A 24,386-nucleotide genomic window follows, 5' to 3' on the forward strand; every position below is an offset into this window, starting at 1 on the left:
AGGGGGGGTTGCTATTCAGGGCCCTGGGGACCTCTGGGCCCTTTAATTAAAAAAAAAAAAACATTTATAAAAAAAAAAAAAAAGGGGGTTTGCCACATGGAGACCTCATGATCCCTTTAATATATATATATATATATATATGTGTGTGTATATGTATATATATGTATATATATATGTATATATACATATATGAGGAATAAAAAGAAAAAAATGAAATAAAATAATATGAAAAAAAAAAAGAATTTATAAAAAAAGGGGGGATTGCCATCCGGGGCCCTGGGGGCCTTTAATAATATATATATATATATATAATTTTTTCACCTAAACCTCATAGAAGGTTTATACAGCACTGCAGCAGGTCAATATAGTATTATTTAGAACTTATTTTTGCGCCGGTGACAATCACTTTTCCTATATATATATATATATACGTATAGACACTCCCCCTTTGCGCGGGATTGGACGGATGAACTGTCCAATCCCGTGCAAGGGGGAGTGTCTATACGCGGCGGGGATACAGCTATTCAAACGAAAGCTGTTCCCCGCACGCTGATTAACGGCGGCATCAAGGTATGGGGGACAACGTGGCTGGAATGTGGGGGACAACGTGGCTGGAATGTGGGGGACAACGTGGCTGGAATGTGGGGGACAACGTGGCTGGAATGTGGGGGGGGACATGGCTGGAATGTGGAGGACATGGCTGGAATGTGGAGGACATGGCTGGAATGTGGGGGACATGGCTGGAATGTGGGGGACATGGCTGGAATGTGGAGGACATGGCTGGAATGTGGGGGACATGGCTGGAATGTGGGGGACATGGCTGGAATGTGGAGGACATGGCTGGAATGTGGGGGACATGGCTGGAATGTGGGGGACATGGCTGGAATGTGGAGGACATGGCTGGAATGTGGGGGACATGGCTGGAATGTGGGGGACATGGCTGGAATGTGGGGGACATGGCTGGAATGTGGAGGGCATGGCTGCGTGTGGGGGACGTGGCTGCATTATGTGGGGGACGTGGCTGCAATATGTGGGGGACATGGCTGCAATATGTGGGGGACATGGCTGCATTTGGGGACACATTTAAAAAAAGTATCGGTATTCGGTATCGGCGAGTACATAAAAAAAAGTATCGGTACTCGTACTCAGTCCTAAAAAAGTGGTATCGGGACAACACTATAATAATAATAATGAAAAAAATAATATACACTTCCCTATATAATAATAATAATAATAATAGAATGGAATAATAATAATAAAAAAGTATATTTATATATATATATATATATATATATATATATATATATATATATATATATATATATATATATATATATATATATACACACATCATTATATAATAATAATAATAATAATAATAATAGTAACAATAATTATAATAATAGCAATAGAATGGAAAAATAATAATAAAAAAAAAAATATATATATATATATATACACACACATCCTTATATAATATAATATAATAATAATAATAATAATAATAATAATAATAATAATAGAATGGAATAATAATAATTATATATATATATATATATATATATATATATATATATATATATATATATATATATATATATATATATATATATGTCATTCTGATTTTATTATAACATTATAAATTATAGTACAAACAATGATGAGTTCATTTATATATAAATAATACAATTATTTCATCTAGCCAATTTCGGATATATTTTCCATATGTAATTCAAAGGGCTAAATAAAGATAAAACATATAACAAAACACAACAAGACAAGGACAGAACAAGACAAGACAGGACATAGTATATATAATATATTATTATAATAATAATAATAGTAATAATAACAATAGAATGGAAAAATAATAATTAAAAAATACGTATATATATACACACACACATCCTTATATAATAGAATAATAATAGAATGGGAAAATAATAATGATATATATATATACATACACACATCCTTATGTAATAATAGGAAGAGGAGAATCGAAAAATAATAATAACAATAAAATAATATATCTGCCTCCAGCATCTCAGATATAGGAACCTCCTACAAGTAACTTCTCTTTTGGACATTTAGGGCTTGGATGACCTCTGGGTATGAAAGGATAAATGTTGCATTTATTTTGGAAGATTTTGATCTTTTTTTTTTTTTTTTTCCTTTTAGACATTTTTGAACGACCTACAAAGACTCCCATTTCTATTCTATAATAAATCTGAGTGTTTTATGTTGTTATTTTCGTCTCGGTAGGTCATCTCTTGGCACAGCGTTGTGGGAGACGTTGGCATTAAATATAAATCAATAATACTTGTAATGGGTCTGTTTAGCATATTGGAGGGCTGAATGTCATTTGTTTTGCTGATTGCTCTGAATTTTTTATTTTATTTTTTTGAGAAATTTGCATAAAAATAAAATATATATATATGACAAATATTCAGAGTGCAGATTTGTCTGATATTTGTCATATATATTAAATTTTTATGCAATTTTCTCCTAATTTAAAAAAATAAAATATTGAGACCTTTTGTGCCGAATTACTTCTCCATGAACCAATAAGTGTAGATTATTTATGTTTTAGGCGCCATGAGCTGAGAATACCGCGCAGAACGCACATGATTGGCTAAAGATGATTCCTTCCAAGTATCTGCAAACCTCTGTAGACTGATAAAGTGACGACATCCATTATTTTGATGTCGGTGGAATTGATATAGGAGAAGCTGTGTGGGAGTGTGGGGGGGGGGGGGGGTGTCATATATGTCAGACGCAGGGAGAGGTGCTGGGGGCAGTTTCCCATACATGCCCTTCGCTGAGTTTTTATCTTTTCACATCTCTGCTGATGAAGGTCAAAAGAAAGTCCCCCCCCCCCCCCCTGCATCAAGGGGGATGGTGACATCTACACATAAACAGCCAACCCTGAGAAAGGAAATGACTTTACCTAATACCCTCCCCCCCCCCCCCCAATGGGAAGTCGCCGCTCTCAGGGCCGATTATCGGAAACCAATAAATCCCAAACTTCTCCCCTTCCTGAATATTCTACGTATTTTCATCGCATGCCAAGTATTTATAACGTCAGAAATTATTCACAGAAACACGGAAATTGTTCATAAAAACCCAACTCAACATAAACGTCAAATGGAATTTATAAAAAAAACTTAATGTAGAATTAATCCGTATCCGAGCGCCATCTATCCATGTCTCCATCCATCTATTCATATCTCCATCCATCTATCCATGTCTCCATCCATCTATTCATATCTCCATCCATCCATCCATGTCTCCATCCATCCATCCATATCTCCATCCATCTATCCATGTCTCCATCCATCCATCCATCCATGTCTCCATCCATCTATTCATATCTCCATCCATCCATCCATGTTGCCATCCATCTATCCATATCTCCATCCATCTATCCATGTCTCCATCCATCTATCCATGTCTCCATCCATCTATCCATGTCTCCATCCATCCATCCATCCATGTCTCCATCCATCCATCCATCCATCCATGTCTCCATCCATCCATCCATGTCTCCATCCATCCATCCATCCATGTCTCCATCCATCCATGTCTCCATCCATCCATCCATATCTCCATCCATCCATCCATATCTCCATCCATCCATGTCTCCATCCATCCATCCATCCATGTCTCCATCCATCTATTCATATCTCCATCCATGTCTCCATCCATCCATGTCTCCATCCATCTATCCATGTCTCCATCCATCTATCCATGTCTCCATCCATCTATCCATGTCTCCATCCATCCATCCATCCATGTCTCCATCCATCCATCCATCCATCCATGTCTCCATCCATCCATCCATGTCTCCATCCATCTATCCATGTCTCCATCCATCCATCCATCCATGTCTCCATCCATCCATCCATCCATCCATGTCTCCATCCATCCATCCATGTCTCCATCCATCCATCCATCCATGTCTCCATCCATCCATGTCTCCATCCATCCATCCATATCTCCATCCATCCATCCATATCTCCATCCATCCATGTCTCCATCCATCCATCCATCCATGTCTCCATCCATCTATTCATATCTCCATCCATGTCTCCATCCATCCATGTCTCCATCCATCTATCCATGTCTCCATCCATCTATCCATGTCTCCATCCATCTATCCATGTCTCCATCCATCCATCCATCCATGTCTCCATCCATCCATCCATCCATCCATGTCTCCATCCATCCATCCATGTCTCCATCCATCCATCCATCCATGTCTCCATCCATCCATGTCTCCATCCATCCATCCATATCTCCATCCATCCATCCATATCTCCATCCATCCATGTCTCCATCCATCCATCCATCCATGTCTCCATCCATCTATTCATATCTCCATCCATGTCTCCATCCATCCATGTCTCCATCCATCTATCCATGTCTCCATCCATCTATCCATGTCTCCATCCATCTATTCATATCTCCATCCATGTCTCCATCCATCCATGTCTCCATCCATCTATCCATGTCTCCATCCATCTATCCATGTCTCCATCCATCTATTCATATCTCCATCCATCTATTCATATCTCCATCCATGTCTCCATCCATCTATCCATGTCTCCATCCATCTATCCATGTCTCCATCCATCTATTCATATCTCCATCCATGTCTCCATCCATCCATATCTCCATCCATCCATCCATGTCTCCATCCATCCATCCATGTCTCCATCCATCCATCCATGTCTCCATCCATCTATGTCTCCATCCAACCATACCTACATCCATCTATCCATGTCTCCATCCATCTATCCATATCTCCATCCATCCATCCATGTCTCCATCCATCCATATCTCCATCCATGTCTCCATCCATCCATATCTCCATCCATGTCTCCATCCATCCATATCTACATCCATCTATCCATGTCTCCATCCATCTATTCATATCTCCATCCATCCATCCATGTCTCCATCTATCCATCCATGTCTCCATCCATCTATCCATGTCTCCATCCATCTATTCATATCTCCATCCATCCATCCATGTCTCCATCCATCTATCCATGTCTCCATCCATCTATTCATATCTCCATCCATCCATCCATCTATGTCTCCATCCAACCATATCTACATCCATCCATCCATGTCTCCATCCATCCATACCTACATCCATCTATCCATCCATCCATATCTCCATCCATCCATCCATACTCCATCCACCCATGTCTCCATCCATCCATATCTCCATCCATTCATGTCTACATCCATCCATATCTCCATCCATCCATCCACCTGTCCATCTATCCATGTCTCCATCAATCTATCCATGTCTCCATCCATCCATCCATCCATCCATCTATTCATGTCTCCATCCATCCATGTCTCCATCAATCCATCCATGTCTCCATCCATCTATCCATGTCTCCATCCATCTATTCATGTCTCCATCCATCTATTCACATCTCCATCCATCCATGTCTCCATCCATCCATGTCTCCATCCATGTCTCCATCCATCCATCCAGGTCTCCATCCATCCATGTCTCCATCCATGTCTCCATCCATCCATCCAGGTCTCCATCCATCCATGTCTCCATCCATCCATGTCTCCATCCATGTCTCCATCCATCCATCCAGGTCTCCATCCATCCATGTCTCCATCCATCCATCCATGTCTCCATCCATCCATCCATGTCTCCATCCATCCATGTCTCCATCCATCCATCCATGTCTCCATCCATCCATCCATCCATGTCTCCATCCATCCATCCATCCATGTCTCCATCCATCCATGTCTCCATCCATCCATGTCTCCATCCATGTCTCCATCTATCCATGTCTCCATCCATCTATTCATATCTCCATCCATCCATCCATCCATATCTCCATCCATCCATCCATGTCTCCATCCATCCATCCATGTCTCCATCCATCTATCCATATCTCCATCCATCCATCCATGTCTCCATCCATCTGACCATCTATCCATGTCTCCATCCATCCATCCATGTCTCCATCCATCCATGTCTCCATCCATCCATCCATGTCTCCATCCATGTCTCCATCCATTCATCCATCCATGTCTCCATCCATCCATCCATGTCTCCATCCATCCATGTCTCCATCCATCCATGTCTCCATCCATCCATCCATGTCTCCATCCATCCATGTCTCCATCCATGTCTCCATCCATCCATGTCTCCATCCATCCATGTCTCCATCCATCCATGTCTCCATCCATCCATCCATGTCTCCATCCATGTCTCCATCCATCCATGTCTCCATCCATCCATGTCTCCATCCATCCATCCATGTCTCCATCCATCCATGTCTCCATCCATCTATCCATGTCTCCATCCATCCATGTCTCCATCCATCCATCCATCCATCCATGTCTCACTCCATCCATCCATGTCTCCACCCATCCATCCATGTCTCCATCCATCCATCCATGTCTCCATCCATCCATCCATCCACTCCCCCATCCATCCATGTCTCCATCCATCCATCCATGTCTCCATCCATCCATGTCTCTATCCATCTATCCATCTCTCCATCCATCCATGTCTCCATCCATGTCTCCATCCATAGCTCCATCCATCCATGTCTCCATCCATCCATGTCTCCATCTATCCATATCTCCATCCATCCATGTCTCCATCCATCCATATCTCCATCCATCCATGTCTCCATCCATCCATCCATGTCTCCATCCATCCATGTCTCCATCCATCCATGTCTCCATCCATCTATTCATGTGTCCATCCATCTATCCATGTCTCCATCCATCCATGTCTCCATCCATCTATCCATGTCTCCATCCATCCATCCATCCATGTCTCTATCCATCTATTCATGTCTCCACCCATCCATCCATGTCTATCCATCCATCTATCCATCTCTCCATCCATCCATCCATACATGTCTCCATCCATACATGTCTCCATCCATACATGTCTCCATCCATCCATGTCTCCATCCATCCATCCATGTCTCCATCCATCCATGTCTCCATCCATCCATCCATGTCTCCATCCATCCATGTCTCCATCTATCCATATCTCCATCCATCCATCCATGTCTCCATCCATATCTCCATCCATCCATCCATGTCTCCATCCATCCATGTCTCCATCCATCTATTCTTGTCTCCATCCATGTCTCCATCCATCCATATCTCCATCCATCCATATCTCCATCCATACATGTCTCCATCCATACATGTCTCCATCCATCCATATCTTCATCCAACTGTGCAGCATTAAAGTCCTCCTCAGACCACCATCTGTGTAGTTTGTTCAAACCTTAAAGCGGTGGTTCCCCCTAAAACAAATTTCTAACAATACATTGAGAAGACTGCTTACACTGCGGGTAGGCTGGCTTTTTTTTTTTTTTTTTCGTACATACCTCGATATCGCCATTTCATCCCTCGGGTTCCGGGTATGAGTCTTGCTGGACCTAGTTGATTGACGTTCCTCCGATCGGCGCATACTGCGCGTCACGACTTTCCGACAGAAGCCGAACGTCATTGCGCAGGCGCCGTATAGTGTCGGCTCTATACGGCGCCTGCGCAGCGACGTTCGGCTTCTTTCGGAAAGTCGTGACGTCAAGTATGCGTCGGTCGGAGGAACGTCAATCAACTAGGAACGCCCACCGCAGTGTAAGCAGTGTAAGCAGTCTTCTGAATGTATTGTTAGAAATTTGTTTTAAGGGGGAACCACCGCTTTAATACTATAAATAATAACTTGATATGAGTTTGGAAATTCTATAGAAAAACCTAAATAATGGATTACGATTTAACTAAACCCATTAGATTTTAGTCTACTAAATTGTACTGCAGATTTTAGTCGACTAAATATGACTAAAACTAAAGCTGACTACAGATGACTAAAATGTGACTAAAACTGAAATGACATTTTAGTCAAAAGACTATGACTAAAACTAAATAAAAATTTGTAGCCAAAATGAACACTGGGGTTAAATAGTTCAGTTCCTAACTCTACCCAATGACCCCCGTAGAGTGGATTTTCATTTCCTTGGCATGATAAGTTCTAGAGCCCGATGTATTCTGACACTATGTAAACAATGGGCCTCTTTTTCCTATTGTAGAGCCCAGGGGTTTAGTCAGGGAACTCCTCACAAATTTACTTGCCAGGAGTAGTTACCCTGGCCAATTGCTAGAGATCTATTGTTTTCTCCCTAAGCTTGGCCTTGTTGCACTTTTCTCTTCTACAGCTAGGTGGCTGGGTACTTCATGGTACTAGGTACGAGAAGGGCAACCCAAGGACAGGTTATGGGTATATCAGGTGTCTCAGCCAAGGGGCAGGGGATTTCTTGAATCCCTTGGCCTGCTGGGAGAACCTATATATTCAGGTGAGGTCAGGTGATCTATGTTCTTTACCAGTGGTGGTGCGTCCATAGAGGGCGTCGGAGTGCTGCCCCCTCTGGCTCTCGCACTGCCACTGATTACAATACATAGATTAATGCATTGCATGAATCCATGTATTGTTGCTGCTGCCGCCGACTTTTCAGATGGCCGGATGGTGAGCGCCGGCCATCTGAATAACAGCAGCTGGTTGGCTGTGTGGAAGTGCCTATCAGAGCCAGCGGCACTGGCACAGTGACAGTGGTGACAATGGGCACAGTGGCGAAAATGGGCACAGTGGCATCAATTGGCACAATGGCGACAATGGGCACAGTGACAGTAGCATCAATTGGCACAGTGGCAGTGGTATCAATTGGCAACAATGGGCACAGTGGCGACAATTAAAGGGCACAATGACATCAATTGACACAGTGGCGACAATTAAAGGGCACAGTGGCGACAAGTAAGGGGCACAGTGGTGACAATTGGCACAGTGGCTACAATTGATGGGCACAGTGGCTGCGTTTGATGGCATGGCACAGTGGCTGCGTTTGATGGCATGGCACAGTGGCGACAATTGATGGCACAGTGGCTGCATTTTATGGGCCCAGTGGCTGCATTTGATGGGCACAGGGAGGCTGCAATTGGTTTTTCTTTTTGTTTTGTTTTTCGTTTGCGCCCCCCCCCCCCCCCAAAATTTTGAGAACCAGCCGCCACTGTTCTTTACCACCTGGACGGTTGTTTGGGTGGACGTGTGTCGTACGCCCCGGGCTGCTAGGTCAGAGATTGGGCCAATCCCAGGGCATCTGGCTGCCAGGCTGTGTGAGGGCCTATCCAGAAGTAAGAGGGCAGCGCAGGGTTGGGATTGCGACCCCCAGTCCAACCACAAGTGACGGTTCTGCTGGCCGGAGAACCTGTCGTGGTCGGAGGTAGAAGGGAAGCTGTCACCACTAAGGGACCAACCACCTTTACCAGGGACCACAGCGAGTAACTGAAGCAAGTACGGGAGTGACATTCTCACCGAACGGGCACGGAGGAGAATCTGGAAACTTCAGGTGGTGATCAAGTCAGGGACCCAACCAGCGGAGGTGACGCTTGCAGACCAGCCTTGTGAGTCAAGCCAGGGACCGAGCCAATTAGCACGGGTGAAGCTCAAGAAGTATCTGGAGTGCCAAGCTAGGGGCCCAGCAGGGAAGTGTGGGTGACGCTTGAGGGAGATTCCACCGCAAAGCTTTGAGGAGCTCCAGGGATTCAGAGAGTCCAGTGGGAGACCGGGAGCTCAAGGGGCAGAAGAGCTACAAGTAGAAGTTGCAGTGTAGCAAAGAGGACTGTAACAATTAGTGTTAGGAACTATTAAAGACTCAGGGCCGATCCTAGGGTCACAGACGCTTAGGTGCAGAAATATTTCTGGCGCCCCCACATGGGCGTGGTCATCTTACTAACTCCTCCCCTTTACAAATGTTTCTATGGCTACGACTCAAACACAGAGATGCTCCCCTAAGAAGTCTTCATTAGTGTCCCCCCCAGCAGGTGTGCCCCATAAGAGCCCCCCCCACAGCAGGTGTCCCCCATCAGAGCCCCCCACAGCAGGTGTCCCCCATCAGAGTCCCCCCCCCAGCAGGTGTCCCTCATCAGAGTCCCCCACAGCAGGTGTCCCCCTTCAGAGCCCCCCACATCAGGTGTCCCCATAGATCAGTACTTGTCCAATAGATCCCTGTAGCTCGGGCACGCTGGGAGCAGAAGCACATTACAGAGGGCGGGGCATACGTGGCATCTTTGGTTACTTGGAGGGTGGCACTCAGAGAGCATTTCTGGGAGTGCACGAGATGATTGGCAGCAGCTCCGACCAACCCAGAAGCCTCTCATCACACCGCCTATGGGAAAAGAGCCCGACACACGCAGAGGGGGCGGGGCAGACAGGAGACGGCTCCATGCACACCGGACAGAATTAATTAGTGGAGCCTAGTGCCGGAACGTGTTTCAGTACTAGGCTCCGCTGTGGTACCCAGCCCGGATTCCGGGGACAGTGGGAGGTATGCGCTCTTGTCAGTTGCCAGCGGAGAGAGAAAGCTGGATGGGGAACCGCAGCACCCGCTACATGCGCGCCGCCTCTGGACACAGACAAGGAGGAGGAAGGGGAGCACTTTGGAGCTTCGGCACCTCTGCGGCGCCTGGGTGTGGAGCACCCCGTGCACCCTGCCTAGGATCGGCCCTGTAAAGACTGTTGCCATAGGAGACAGCAATCCTGCACATGAAGATGTGGCGCCTTGCTGGGGGCATTTTCCTGTACGGCTGTCTTCCTATCAAAGTCTTTGAGTCTGCCAATTGAAATTTGGGGCACAATACTGGCATCAAGATGGCACAATACAGGTTCTGGGATGCTTCCCGGGACACGACCATATCGGGACAGTTTAGTAAAAAGCATAACTGTCCTAGCAAATCCGGGACAGTTGGCAAGTATGATGTAATGCAAGATTATTGTGGGGCCCCCCCATGTACTTGGGACCTCTGGGCAGTGCCCAGGAGTGCCCTTGCATTAAGATGGCGCTGACATACAGAAGGATGTCGGCTATCTTTGGCCCTGAAGGTCCTCATTAGACTGGAGGAGACCAGAGACTCTTCTACACTGTGTAGTCACTATGCTGCTCTTTCCACCTGCAGTCCAAATTTCCTTCATGGAATAATTAGCACAGATGGCCATTGGTATGAATTTCAGTCACATCTTTGCAGAGTATGTAGGGTAAAAAAATAAATATTCCTAAATGTTATTATAGATCGGCCCTCAAGGCTCGGCCCTTATTGGTATGAGGGGTGGGGAGGTGGAGACCAGGAAAGGCGGTTCCCGTAGAATAGATGTTACTGAAAGTTCCAGATCTTATCATCAGAGAATTTTTCTAATATCCTGAAGACCTCGCAGAGTAAGCGAGGAGAAAAAAATAAAAAATTATAAATGTAATCTTAGATCGGCCCTCGGGGCGATATTCCTGTTTTTTTTTTTTTCAGTAGCGTCTACTCTACAGGAAGCACCTTTCCTGGTCCCCACATCTCCACCACTCATACCGAGAAGAACATGTTACCGATCTCATCATCGAAGAATTTCTCTATGAACCCGGACAAGTGTCCTCTTGTTCTATGGAAGTCCCAATTCATGAAATGGACCGTAGAGTGTTTTTTTTTTTTTGCTTAGCTTGCATTTATTTACGCAAGATAATTCAATTACCATGGAGGTCCTCCTGATCCAGACTATAAGCAACCTATTCTCAGACATCACCTGGTGGACGGGTCCCTCTGATATTAAGAAATTCCTCTAATGCCGCGTACACGCCACCGTTTTTCGGGTTGTAAAAAATTACGTTTTTAACCACTTAAGGACCTCCTGCACATATACGTCGGCAGAATGCCATGGCTGGGCACAGGCATGTACAGGTACGTTGCCTTTAAGAGCCCAGCCGTGGGTCGAGCGCACACGTGACCGGGTCCGAAGCTCTGTGATTTTTTTCGTGACTGCGACATTATGGCGGACACATCGGACAATTTTGACACATTTTTGGAACCATTGTCATTTTCACAGCAAAAAGTGCTATAAAAAGGCATTGTTTACAGTGGGTTAACCACTAGGGGGCGCAGTAGGGGTTAAGTGTGACCTCATCTGTGTTTCTAATTGTAGGGGGGCGTGGCTGGACGTGTGACATCATTGATCGTGATTCCCTATATCAGGGAACAGACGATCAATGACAGCGCCACTGTGAAGAATGGGGAAGCTGTGTTTACACTCACCTCTCCTCGTTCTTCAGCTCCGGGGACCGATCGCGGGACTCCAGCGGCGATCGGGTCCCGCGGCCGCAGTCACGGAGCTTCGGACCGGGCCACGGGCACGCACGCGACCCACGGCTGGGCACTTAAAGAGGACGTACCTGTACGTGCTTGTGCCCAGCCGTGCCATTCTGCCGACGTATATGTGCAGGAGGTGGTCCTTTAGTGGTTAAAATATCACAAGGTAAATACATGAGGGTCTCTGTACATCAGGGGGTCTCAAACTGGCGGCCCTCCAGCTGTTGCGAAACTACAAGTCCCATCATGCCTCTGCCTGTGGGAGTCAGCCTTGCAATGCCTCATGGGACTTGTAGTTTTGCAACAGCTGGAGGGTCGCCAGTTTGAGACCCCCTGCTGTACATTATATTATTATACCTCCCTCAATATACTGTATATATTTTTCCACAGTAGGAGATGCTGTCAAGGTAAAACTCTGGAGGAGCTGCAGAGATCCACAGCTCAGGGGGGAGAATCTGTCCACAGGACAACTATTAGTGGTCTCTCCACAAATCTGCCCTTTATGGAAGAGTGACAAGAAGAAAGACATTGGAGAAAGAAAGACATAAGAAGTCCTGTTTGCAATTTGTGAGAAGCCATGTGGGGGAGGGGACACAGCAAACATGTGGAAGAAGGTGCTCTGGTCAGATGAGATGAAAATTTAACTTTTTTCCCTAAAAGCAAAACGCTATGTGTGGGGGGAAAACTAACACTGCACATCACCCTGAACACACCATCCCCACCGTGAAACATGGTGGTGGCAGCATCATGTGGTAGGGATGCTTTTCTTCAGCAGGGACAGGGAAGCTGGTCAGAGTTGATGGGAAGATGGATGGAGACAAATACAGGACAATCTTAGAAGAAAACCTGTTATTCCCTGTACACACGATCGGTTCGTCTGATGAAAACGGACCGATGGACTGATTTCATTGGACGAGCTGATCGTGTGTGGGCCCCATCGTTTTTTTTCCTATCGGTTAAAAAAAAATAGAACCTGTTTTAAATTTTTTCTTATGCTTAAAAAAAACCATAGAAAAAAACGATCGTCTGTGGGGAAATCCATCGGTCAAAAATCCACGCATGCTTAGAATCAAGTCGACGCATGCTCGTAAGCATTGAACTTCATTTTCCTCAGCACGTCGTTGTGTTTTTTACGTCACCGCGTTGGACACGATTGGATCTTCAACCGATGGTGTGTAGGCGCGACTGATGAAAGTGTCAGCTTCATTGGATATCTGATGAAAAAATCCATCGGTCCGTTTTCATCAGATGAACCGATACATAGTTACATAGTTACATAGTTAGTCAGGTTGAAAAAAGACACAAGTCCATCCAGTTCAACCACAAAAAATAAAAAAACAAAATAAAAAACACAGTAAAATCCTATACACCCAACTCCATACCCACAGTTGATCCAGAGGAAGGCAAAAAACCCCAGCAGAGCATGAGATCCAATTTGCTACAGCAGGGGAAAAAATTCCTTCCTGATCCCCCGAGAGGCAATCGGATTTACCCCGGATCAACTTTACCTACAAATCTTAGTACTCAGTTATATTCTGTACATTTAGGAAAGTATCCAGGCCCTTCTTAAAGCAATCTACTGAGCTGGCCAGAACCACCTCTGGAGGGAGTCTGTTCCACATTTTCACAGCTCTTACTGTGAAAAAACCTTTCCGTATTTGGAGGTGAAATCTCTTTTCCTCTAGACGTAAAGAGCGTCCCCTTGTCCTCAGTGTTGACCGTAAAGTGAATAACTCAACACCAAGTTCACTGTATGGACCTCTTATATATTTGTACATGTTGATCATATCCCCCCTTATTCTCCTCTTCTCAAGAGTGAATAAATCTAGTTCCTCTAATCTTTCCTCATAGCTGAGCTCCTCCATGCCTCTTATCAGTTTGGTTGCCCTTCTCTGCACTTTCTCCAGTTCCCCGATATCCTTTTTGAGAACTGGAGCCCAAAACTGAACTGCATATTCCAGATGAGGTCTTACTAATGATTTGTACAGGGGGGGCAAAATTATATATCTGTCTCTGGAGTCCATCCCTCTCTATACAAGAAAGGACTTTGCTCGCTTTGGAAACCGCAGCTTGGCATTGCATGTTATTATTGAGCTTATGATCAACTAAAACCCCCAGATCCTTCTCCACTACAGATCCCCCCAGATCCTTCTCCACTACAGATCCCCCCAGTTGTACTCCCCCTAGTATGTATGATGCATATTCTTAGCCCCCAAGTGCATAACTTTACATTTATCTACATTAAACCTCATCTGCCACTCAGTCGCCCAATTAGACAGAGCATTGAGGTCAGCTTGTAAATTGGAGACATCCTGCAAGGACGTTATTCCACTGCATAGCTTGGTGTCATCTGCAAAGACAGAAATGTTACTTTTCATCTCAGACCCAATATCATTTATAAATATATTGAAAAGTAAGGGTCCCAGCACTGAACCTTGGGGTACACCACTGATAACATTGCATACGAGGCATTAGAGTCTGCAAAAGACTTGAGACTGGGGGGGGGGGGGGGGGGTTCACCTTCCAGCAGGACAACGACCCTAAAGTACAGCCAGAGCTACAATGGAATGGTTTAGATCAAAGCCTATTCATGTGTTAGAATGGCCCAGTCACAGTCCAGACCTAAATCCCATTGAGAATCTGTGGCAAGACTTGCTGATCACAGATGCTCTCCATCCAATCTGACAGAGCTTGAGATATTTTACAAAGAAGAATGAGGGGAAAATGTTCCTCTCTAGATGTGCAAAGCTGGTAGAGACCCCCCCAAAAAGACTTGTAGAGAAAGGGGGTTCTACAAAGTATTGACTCCGGGGGGCGCCATACAAATGCCCCTCCCCCACACACTTTTCATTTGTATCATTTTCCTTCCACTTCACAATTATGTGACACTTTGGGCCTGATTTACCAAGCCTTTACTCCATGACTCATGGAGTAAAAGCAGGAGTAGCAGCCGTTTTGACATTTACTAAAGAAATACGCTGCTAGTGCAGTGTATTTCCTTAGTTACTAAAGTGCTTAGTGCGCCCAGGAGAGGGCGCATTGAGCACTACTATAGACCTGGCGCACGGCATATTGAAATGTAAATTGCGGGGGTTTGGGCGGGAGTTTATTAGGGGAGGGAGGTGGGGTGATGCGGGGGAAGTGAAGTGACATGTGTTTGGCGGGCCGAATTGAAAGTGAAATTGATTTTAGGGAACCGATCCCCGTACGCTTGCAAAGTACGCCTGAACCTCGGGAGGTTAATTTGCATACTGGGCATGCGCACAGGGAAATTTCAGGGTTTCACGTGCGCCTTGTCAGTACGCCGAGAAAATCTTGGTAAATACCAAGCGGCGTACCCGTAATTGCACTGCGTGACGCGAAGCACGGGAATCTCCGAGCGGTTTTCAGCCTGCGCTGACCATGAAGGGGAACTCCGCGCCAAATTTCAAACTTGAAACCGGCGCGGGTCCCCCTCCAGGGGTACATTAAGCTCTTCGGCTTGGTCCGGAACGTGAGGGGTTAAACCCACGCCGAAAAACAGCGTGGGGTCCCTCCAGAACCAGACCAAACCCTTATCCCAAGCACGCAGTCTGGCCCGGACAGGAATGGGGATGGGGACGAGCGAGCGCCTCCCCCCCCTCCTGAGCCGTACCAGACCGCATGCCCTCAACATGGGGGAGTGCCCCCCCACCCTAAAGCACTCTTGTCGCCATGTCGAAAGGGACAAGAGCCTCTTCCCGACAACCCTGGCCGTTGGTTGTCGGGGTATGCGGGCGGGGGGCTTATCAGAATCTGAGAGCCCCCTTTACTAAGGTGGCCCCCAGATTCCGGCCCCCACCCTATGTGAATGAGTATGGGGTACATCGTACCCCTAACCATTCACCTGGGGGGGAAAATGTAAAGTAAAAAAACACACCACACAGAATAAAATATTTTATTAATCAGCTCCGGGGGTCTTCCGCCGGGGCCCCCTTCACCATGAAGCTCCTTGCTTATGGGGGAGGGCTGCGGGCTTCGTCGCTTTCTGCCGGGGCCCCCTTCACCATGAAGCTCCTTTGCTTATGGGGGAGGGCCGCGGGCTTCGTCGCTTTCTGCCGGGGGGGGGGGGCTCTCGATGGCCTTTTCTGCCTGGCACCTCCGCTGGGGCCAGGGCTTCTCTCCGCTGTCTTCCGCCGTAGGGCGCCACTCTCCAGGCTTCTACGGTGCCCTCCGCTTCTGCCTGGGGCCAGGGCTTCTCTCCGCTGTCTTCTTCCATTCGATGTTGACACGACGAGGTCCGGCGCTGAAATGCCGACAGAGCGGTGGGCATCGAGTTATATTGGCACCATGTCACCATGTGACCTCAACCCATGTGACATCACGGGGCATGATGGGAATGTGATGTCACATGGGTTAAGGTCACATGGTGGCATCACCCGGTGACTAGTGTTGAGCGGAATACGCCATATTCGATTTCGCGATATATCACGAATATATAGACGAATATTCATGAAATATTCGCTAAAATCGAATATTCGTGATATTTTATCCAAAAAAAATTTTTTAGGGAAAATTTCGCTAATGCGAATGCGAAATTGATTGCGAAATTTTGAAACATTCAATTTTACCTACCCTTTGGAAAAACTGTGGTTTTACGTAATGGACCCTGCAACTAACAACAAGGTATTAATAAAATAAATACATTATTATATAGATTTGAGGGTTTACTTTGACCAATTTGTATATTGATTAGTTTAATAAATATTGAATAACCATAGATTTGGAAAATACAAGTAAACCGTTTACGTTGACATCTCTTAAATGTCTTTATGTTAAACAGTTATTATTCTCATTAAAGAGGTGAAATGCAAATGATGACACGGGACAAAAGATGGAAATTTCTTTGAAGATGTGATACACTGGAAAAACGCACAGAAACACTCCACTCTCTCCTATGACAACTGTGGTAGGAGAACTCTGATTGGCTCTGATGCAAAAGAAGGGCGGAGAAAGTATTCGCGAATATTCGTAATACGAATATTCGCGATTGCGAATATTCGGCAACATAAAAGGATCGCCTCAGCTTAGCTACTCGGCCCAAGGTCTCTAATCATACCAGCAATGCTTTTAGACGTCGATGGAGATCACTAGGATGTGATCTGTTTTAAAAATAAATTTGAAAAAATACGAATATTCGGAATAGCGAATTTTGGCCGCGAAATTCGAGTTATTCGCGAATATTCGAATATGCCATATTCGTAACGAATATTCGCAATGCGAATATTCGTGAGCAACACTACCGGTGACCATGCCCTATGCCAATATAACTCGATGCCCACCGCTCTGTCGGCATTTCAGCGCCGGACCTCGTTGTGTCAACATCGAATGGAAGAAGACAGCGGAGAGAAGCCCTGGCCCCAGTGGAGGAGCCAGGCAGAAGCGGAGGGCACCGTAGAAGCCCGGAGAGTGGCGCCCTACGGCGAAAGACAGCGGAGAGAAGCCCTGGCCCCAGCGGAGGAGCCAGGCAGAAGCGGAGGGCACCGTAGAAGCCCGGAGAGTGGCGCCCTACGGCGGAAGACAGCGGAGAGAAGCCCTGGTCCCTGCGGAGGTGCAAGGCAGAAAAGGCCATCGAGAGGCCCCCCCCGGCAGAAAGCGACAAAGCCCGGGGCCCTCCCCCATAAGCAAGGAGCTTCATGGTGAAGGGGGTCCCGGCGGAAGACAGCGACGAAGACCGCGGGTGGGTGGCGCCCTCCCCCCGGCAGAAAGCGACGAAGCCCCGGCAGAAAGCGACGAAGCCCGCGGCCCTCCCCCATAAGCAAGGAGCTTCATGGTGAAGGGGGCCCCGGTGGAAGACAGCGACGAAGACCGCGGGTGGGGGGCCCCGGCATGGTGAAGGGGGCCCCGGCAGGAAGCGACGAAGCCCGGGGCCCTCCCCCATAAGCAAAGGAGCTTCATGGTGAAGGGGGCTCCGGCAGAAAGCGACGAAGCCTGCGGCCCTCCCCCATAAGCAAGGAGCTTCATGGTGAAGGGGGCCCCGGCGGAAGACCCCCGGAGCTGATTAATAAAATATTTTATTCTGTGTGGTGTGTTTTTTTACTTTACACTTTTCCCCCAGGTGAATGGTTAGGGGTACGATGTACCCCATACTCATTCATATAGGGTGGGGGCCGGAATCTGGGGGCCACCTTATTAAAAGGGGCTCTCAGATTCTGATAAGCCCCCCGCCTGCAGACCCCCACAACCACCGGGCAAGGGTTGTGGGGATGAGGCCCTTGTCCCCATCAATATGGGGACATCCTCCCCATGTTGAGGGCATGTGGCCTGGTACGGTTCAGGAGAGGGGGGGCCGCACCAGGTTAACGTGCTCGGATAAGGGTCTGGTGTGGATTTTTAGGGGGACTCCACACCATTTTTTTTTTAATTTGGGGTGGAGTTCCCCTTAAAATCCACACCAGACCTGAAGGGCCTGGTATGGATATTTGCGGGGAACCCTACGTCATTTTTTTTTCTTTTTTACGGCGGGGTTCCGCTTAATATCCATTCCAGACCTGAAGGGCCCCGTAATTTAATTTGGGGGAACCACTACACATTTTTTTTTTTATTTATGAATGAATCCCTTTAGAATTGCCGGGAGCCGACAATTCATTATTGCCGCGTGTGAATTTTAAATTACTTTTTTTCCTTCTGAATGTCATTTTGTGCAGGGACAGTTCTAAGTGTGGGAAAAATGCGCTATTTCACATGCTGACTTTACACCCCCCCCAGGTACGAAATTTAAAGGAATATTACACTTTTATTGTTTCACTTTAAGCATTATTAATTTCACTGCTCCCGAAAAAACGGCCGTTTTAAAAAACAAAAGTGTTGATACATGTCCCCTGGGGCAGGACTCAGGGGCCAGATTCACAAAGTACTTACGCCGAGAGATGCGCGGCGTATTTGAAATTTGCGCCGCGCGTATCTTTGCGCCTGATCCTCAAAACGAGATACGCCTGAAATCCAGGTTTTTCCGTCCTACCTAAAAGAATTACACCGACGCTTCTTCGCTCGCAAAATACGCTAGACACACCACTGTTTTGATAGGCAAATGAGGGAGATAAGGCGATCCACAAAATTAAGTGTGTGCGGCGTAGATTACGCCCTGTGCGCTTCTGTTAGTTTCATGGTGTAAAATTACACTTTATAAAAGAAGCCCTAACTTTGCACCAGCAGTGTAAATGTCAGCTAAAGCAACACCATTAAGGAAGAGCTGAGCACACACACTTGCAGGACAACAATCTGTATGCCAACATGCCAGGGGCATCCATGCTCATAACTATACTAGTGACTTTAGTAACCGAGGGTACCCCCTCTTCTGAGGGAACAGCAGTCAGGAGACGCCTCGCAGAATGCATCTTTGCACAGTAAACACACACATTAATCATGGCACAATGAGAATGCATGCATGCACACCCACTGTGGACCCTAGCACAGACACATCACATGCACATCTAATTGGATTAGATCCAAGTACCCCCAATGGTACTTGGGAGCAGTAACGCCATGCCACGGGATCACTTCTCCCTGGTCCTGGGGATCCCTACTCCACCAAAACTGAGGGTGACACCCTTATTTAATCAGGAATGTCACCCTCACATTCATACATCATTCACACACATAAAACAAATCATAAGTACAGTATACTAGAAAAAAAAAAAAAAAAGTACCCCAAAACTTAACGGTGGCGGCGTGAGCTACGCCTGGGCCGTCCACGGGCACGGGCACGCCCAACCAGGGGAGACTCCTGGGGGGGGGGTGAGCAGGGGAAGGAGGAGACTCATGGGGGGGTGAGCAGGGGAAGGAGGAGCCTCCCCTGGTGACTGTCCTCCTGCTGGCCTGCCCTCCAAGGCCACTGCAATTCTGTTCAGACCCAGAGTGAGGGCAGCCGTATTGGCCTGGACAGCCTGGGTGTTGTCCTGGACAGCCTGGGTCAGGGCACTCACCTCCTGGGCCACGCCTGTTGTGGCGGCCTGCAGGTCACAAATGCATGTGATGACCGCCAAGGAGTTTGTGGCCACATCAGTGAGTGATTCCTTAATTGAGCCCAGGCTGTCCTCTATCTGGGTCAGAGTCTGGTTGATCTGACCCAGATGGCGGGTCTGCCGGGCATTGTCCCTCTGCAGATTGGCCGGTAGACACTCGGCCACCCCCCTGGTCTTCTGGGTCGCCTTCCTGCCTGCAGCTGAGTCTTGTGGCCTGGGAGGAGGGGAGAGAGAGACCCTTGTGGGGGGAGGCCTGTTGGGGGAGGAGTGGAAGGGGCTACCCCTGATGGAGGCCTGACTGCTGCCAGCCTCAGGGGTAGCCTCAGGGGGAACCACATCCGAAGAAAAAAGGATTTCCCTGGCAATGTCCATCTCTTCATCCTCAGCCTCCCCCCCTCAACCTCCTCATGAGGGGAGGTGTGGCAACACCCCTCCCCTGGGGACTCCTGCCCTTCTTGGGGCTCTTCTGCAGCCTGTTGTCCTGGGGATGGTGCAGCCTGGCCTGATGGCCCAGCAACCTCCTGGCCTGATGGGCCAGCAATCTCCTGGCCATCTGTGGAGGACACAAAACATTCACAGGTTGGAGGATCCACACACTTGGCACATATTCCCTTCCCCCCACCCACACATGCTAATCACCAGATAGAAAAACCCAGAAATGACCTGTCCTCACAGGAGAATCAGATTGAAAGCCAGGCAGGCCCACCACCTGCTGGCTATGCAAACACCGGGCCACTGTCCATTCCTCCTCAGTCAGCCTGACGGAGCAGGGTGGGCCTCCTCCAGTGCCCGTGGCATGGGCATTTATCTTGGCCATCTTGTCCCGGACCAGGCTCCTAAGATCGTTGATCTTCTTTTGAATCCCACTGGGGGTCCTCGTCTCCCCCCCCCCCCCTGCCGCACTGATCTGATCTGTAATTTTCTTAATGATCTCCTTCCTCCTGGCCGGGGGGGTGTCCCGGCTCTCAGGGCCATGCAAATAACGCCCGAAACGGGTGATGGCCCTAGCAAGTAACTGCTTTTCTGTGATTGAAAAATTCAGCTTCCTGCGCTTCGGTGCCATAACACCCAACACTCAGCACCAACAAAAAACAAACACAACAAACAAACACAAATACTCACAGAACAAACACACACAAAAATCAAACCACACAAGCAGACAGCTAATACAAATTCAAAAACAAACACCGAAAAAACAAACAGAAAAAAAACTCAGAAAAAAAAACAATCAGAAAAAACAAACACCAAAAAAACAAACAGAAAATACACTCAGAAAAAAAACAATCAGAAAAAACAAACACCGAAAAAACAAACAGAAAATACACTCAGAAAAAAAACACAGCTACTACACTCTACTACTCCTCAAAATCTTTTATCTAACACTAAACTCACCAATAGGGATGAGCTCCGCGTTCGATTCGAACGTATGTTCGAAATCGAACATCGGTCGTTCGATCGTTCGTCGAAAATCGAACAAAACGGGTCGTTCGCGCCAAATTCGAATGACACTAAACGTCCCATAATTCACTGGGGCGTTGAGCGCTGATGATTGGCCAAGCATGCTGTATGTCCCGCATGCTTGCCCAATCACAGCGCTCAAAAAACGAAGAGCCATAATTGGCCAAAGCCAGGGTGGCTTTGGCCAATTATGGCTCAGGGGGATTAGTACACGCCCCCCACTATAAAAGGCAGCCTGCACGGCTGCCTAGTGTAGTGTGTTGGCGGTTCTAGAGAAGATCAGTCAGTCAGACAGAGAGAGATAGAGAGATAGAGACACAGTGTCTTAACTAGATAGATAGATAGATAGAAAGATAGATAGAGTAGGAAGTGTAGTCAGTATAGTTAAAAGTACAGTTTGTAGAGAATATATTCACATCCTTAGGCGTTGTCAATATATTTATAAACTGTACAGCTCAGCTAGTTTATCTATCAGGCAGGAGATTGTTCTACATGCAGCGCTCTAACGTGTTGTATTGCCTGCATTAGGGATTTACTTTAAATATAATTATTCTGTGTTATTTAACGTGTGCTAGTTAATTGCACACACAGACGCATTACCTGTTACTGCACGTGTGCAATTTATTTGCACAGAAGCGCAGTCGCTGTTAATGCAACTGGGCTATTGAATTGCACAGAAACGCAGTCGCTATTACTGCGTGCGTGCTGTTTAATAGCAACTAAAGGCAGTTGGTGTCACTGCGTGCGTGCTGTTAAATCGCATTTGACCGCAGTCGCTATTACTGCGTGCGTGCTGTTTAATAGCAACTAAAGGCAGTTGGTGTCACTGCGTGCGTGCTGTTAAATCGCATTTGACCGCAGTCGCTATTACTGCGTGCGTGCTGTTTAATAGCAACTAAAGGCAGTTGGTGTCACTGCGTGCGTGCTGTTAAATCGCATTTGACCGCAGTCGCTATTACTGCGTGCGTGCTGTTTAATAGCAACTAAAGGCAGTTGGTGTCACTGAGTGCGTGCTGTTAAATCGCATTTGACCGCAGTCGCTATTACTGCGTACGTGCTGTTTAATAGCAACTAAAGGCAGTTGGTGTCACTGCGTGCGTGCTGTTAAATCGCATTTGACCGCAGTCGCTATTACTGCGTGCGTGCTGTTTAATAGCAACTAAAGGCAGTTGGTGTCACTGCGTGCGTGCTGTTAAATCGCATTTGACCGCAGTCGCTATTACTGCGTGCGTGCTGTTTAATAGCAACTAAAGGCAGTTGGTGTCACTGCGTGCGTGCTGTTAAATCGCATTTGACCGCAGTCGCTATTACTGCGTGCGTGCTGTTTAATAGCAACTAAAGGCAGTTGGTGTCACTGCGTGCGTGCTGTTAAATCGCATTTGACCGCAGTCGCTATTACTGCGTGCGTGCTGTTTAATAGCAACTAAAGGCAGTTGGTGTCACTGCGTGCGTGCTGTTAAATCGCATTTGACCGCAGTCGCTATTACTGCGTGCGTGCTGTTTAATAGCAACTAAAGGCAGTTGGTGTCACTGCGTGCGTGCTGTTAAATCGCATTTGACCGCAGTCGCTATTACTGCGTGCGTGCTGTTTAATAGCAACTAAAGGCAGTTGGTGTCACTGCGGCTATTTTGTTACTTTACACTTGAGCCAAGTCGCTCTTACTGTGTGGTTGCTGTTTAATACCATCTGAACGCAGTTGGTGTGACAGCGACTATTTTGTTACTTTACACTTGAACCAAGTCGCTCTTACTGTGTGATTGCTGTTTAATACCATCTGAACGCAGTCGGTGTGACAGCGACTATTTTGTTACTTTACACTTGAGCCAAGTCGCTCTTACTGTGTGGTTGCTGTTTAATACCATCTGAACGCAGTCGGTGTGACAGCGACTATTTTGTTACTTTACACTTGAGCCAAGTCGCTCTTACTGTGTGGTTGCTGTTTAATACCATCTGAACGCAGTTGGTGTGACAGCGACTATTTTGTTACTTTACACTTGAACCAAGTCGCTCTTACTGTGTGATTGCTGTTTAATACCATCTGAACGCAGTCGGTGTGACAGCGACTATTTTGTTACTTTACACTTGAGCCAAGTCGCTCTTACTGTGTGGTTGCTGTTTAATACCATCTGAACGCAGTTGGTGTGACAGCGACTATTTTGTTACTTTACACTTGAGCCAAGTCGCTCTTACTGTGTGGTTGCTGTTTAATACCATCTGAACGCAGTTGGTGTGACAGCGACTATTTTGTTACTTTACACTTGAACCAAGTCGCTCTTACTGTGTGGTTGCTGTTTAATACCATCTGAACGCAGTTGGTGTGACAGCGACTATTTTGTTACTTTACACTTGAGCCAAGTCGCTCTTACTGTGTGGTTGCTGTTTAATACCATCTGAACGCAGTTGGTGTGACAGCGACTATTTTGTTACTTTACACTTGAACCAAGTCGCTCTTACTGTGTGATTGCTGTTTAATACCATCTGAACGCAGTCGGTGTGACAGCGACTATTTTGTTACTTTACACTTGAACCAAGTCGCTCTTACTGTGTGATTGCTGTTTAATACCATCTGAACGCAGTCGGTGTGACAGCGACTATTTTGTTACTTTACACTTGAGCCAAGTCGCTCTTACTGTGTGGTTGCTGTTTAATACCATCTGAACGCAGTTGGTGTGACAGCGACTATTTTGTTACTTTACACTTGAGCCAAGTCGCTCTTACTGTGTGGTTGCTGTTTAATACCATCTGAACGCAGTCGGTGT

The sequence above is a fragment of the Rana temporaria genome, chromosome 3 (genome assembly GCF_905171775.1).
Source record: "Rana temporaria chromosome 3, aRanTem1.1, whole genome shotgun sequence".
Taxonomy (NCBI): domain Eukaryota; kingdom Metazoa; phylum Chordata; class Amphibia; order Anura; family Ranidae; genus Rana; species Rana temporaria.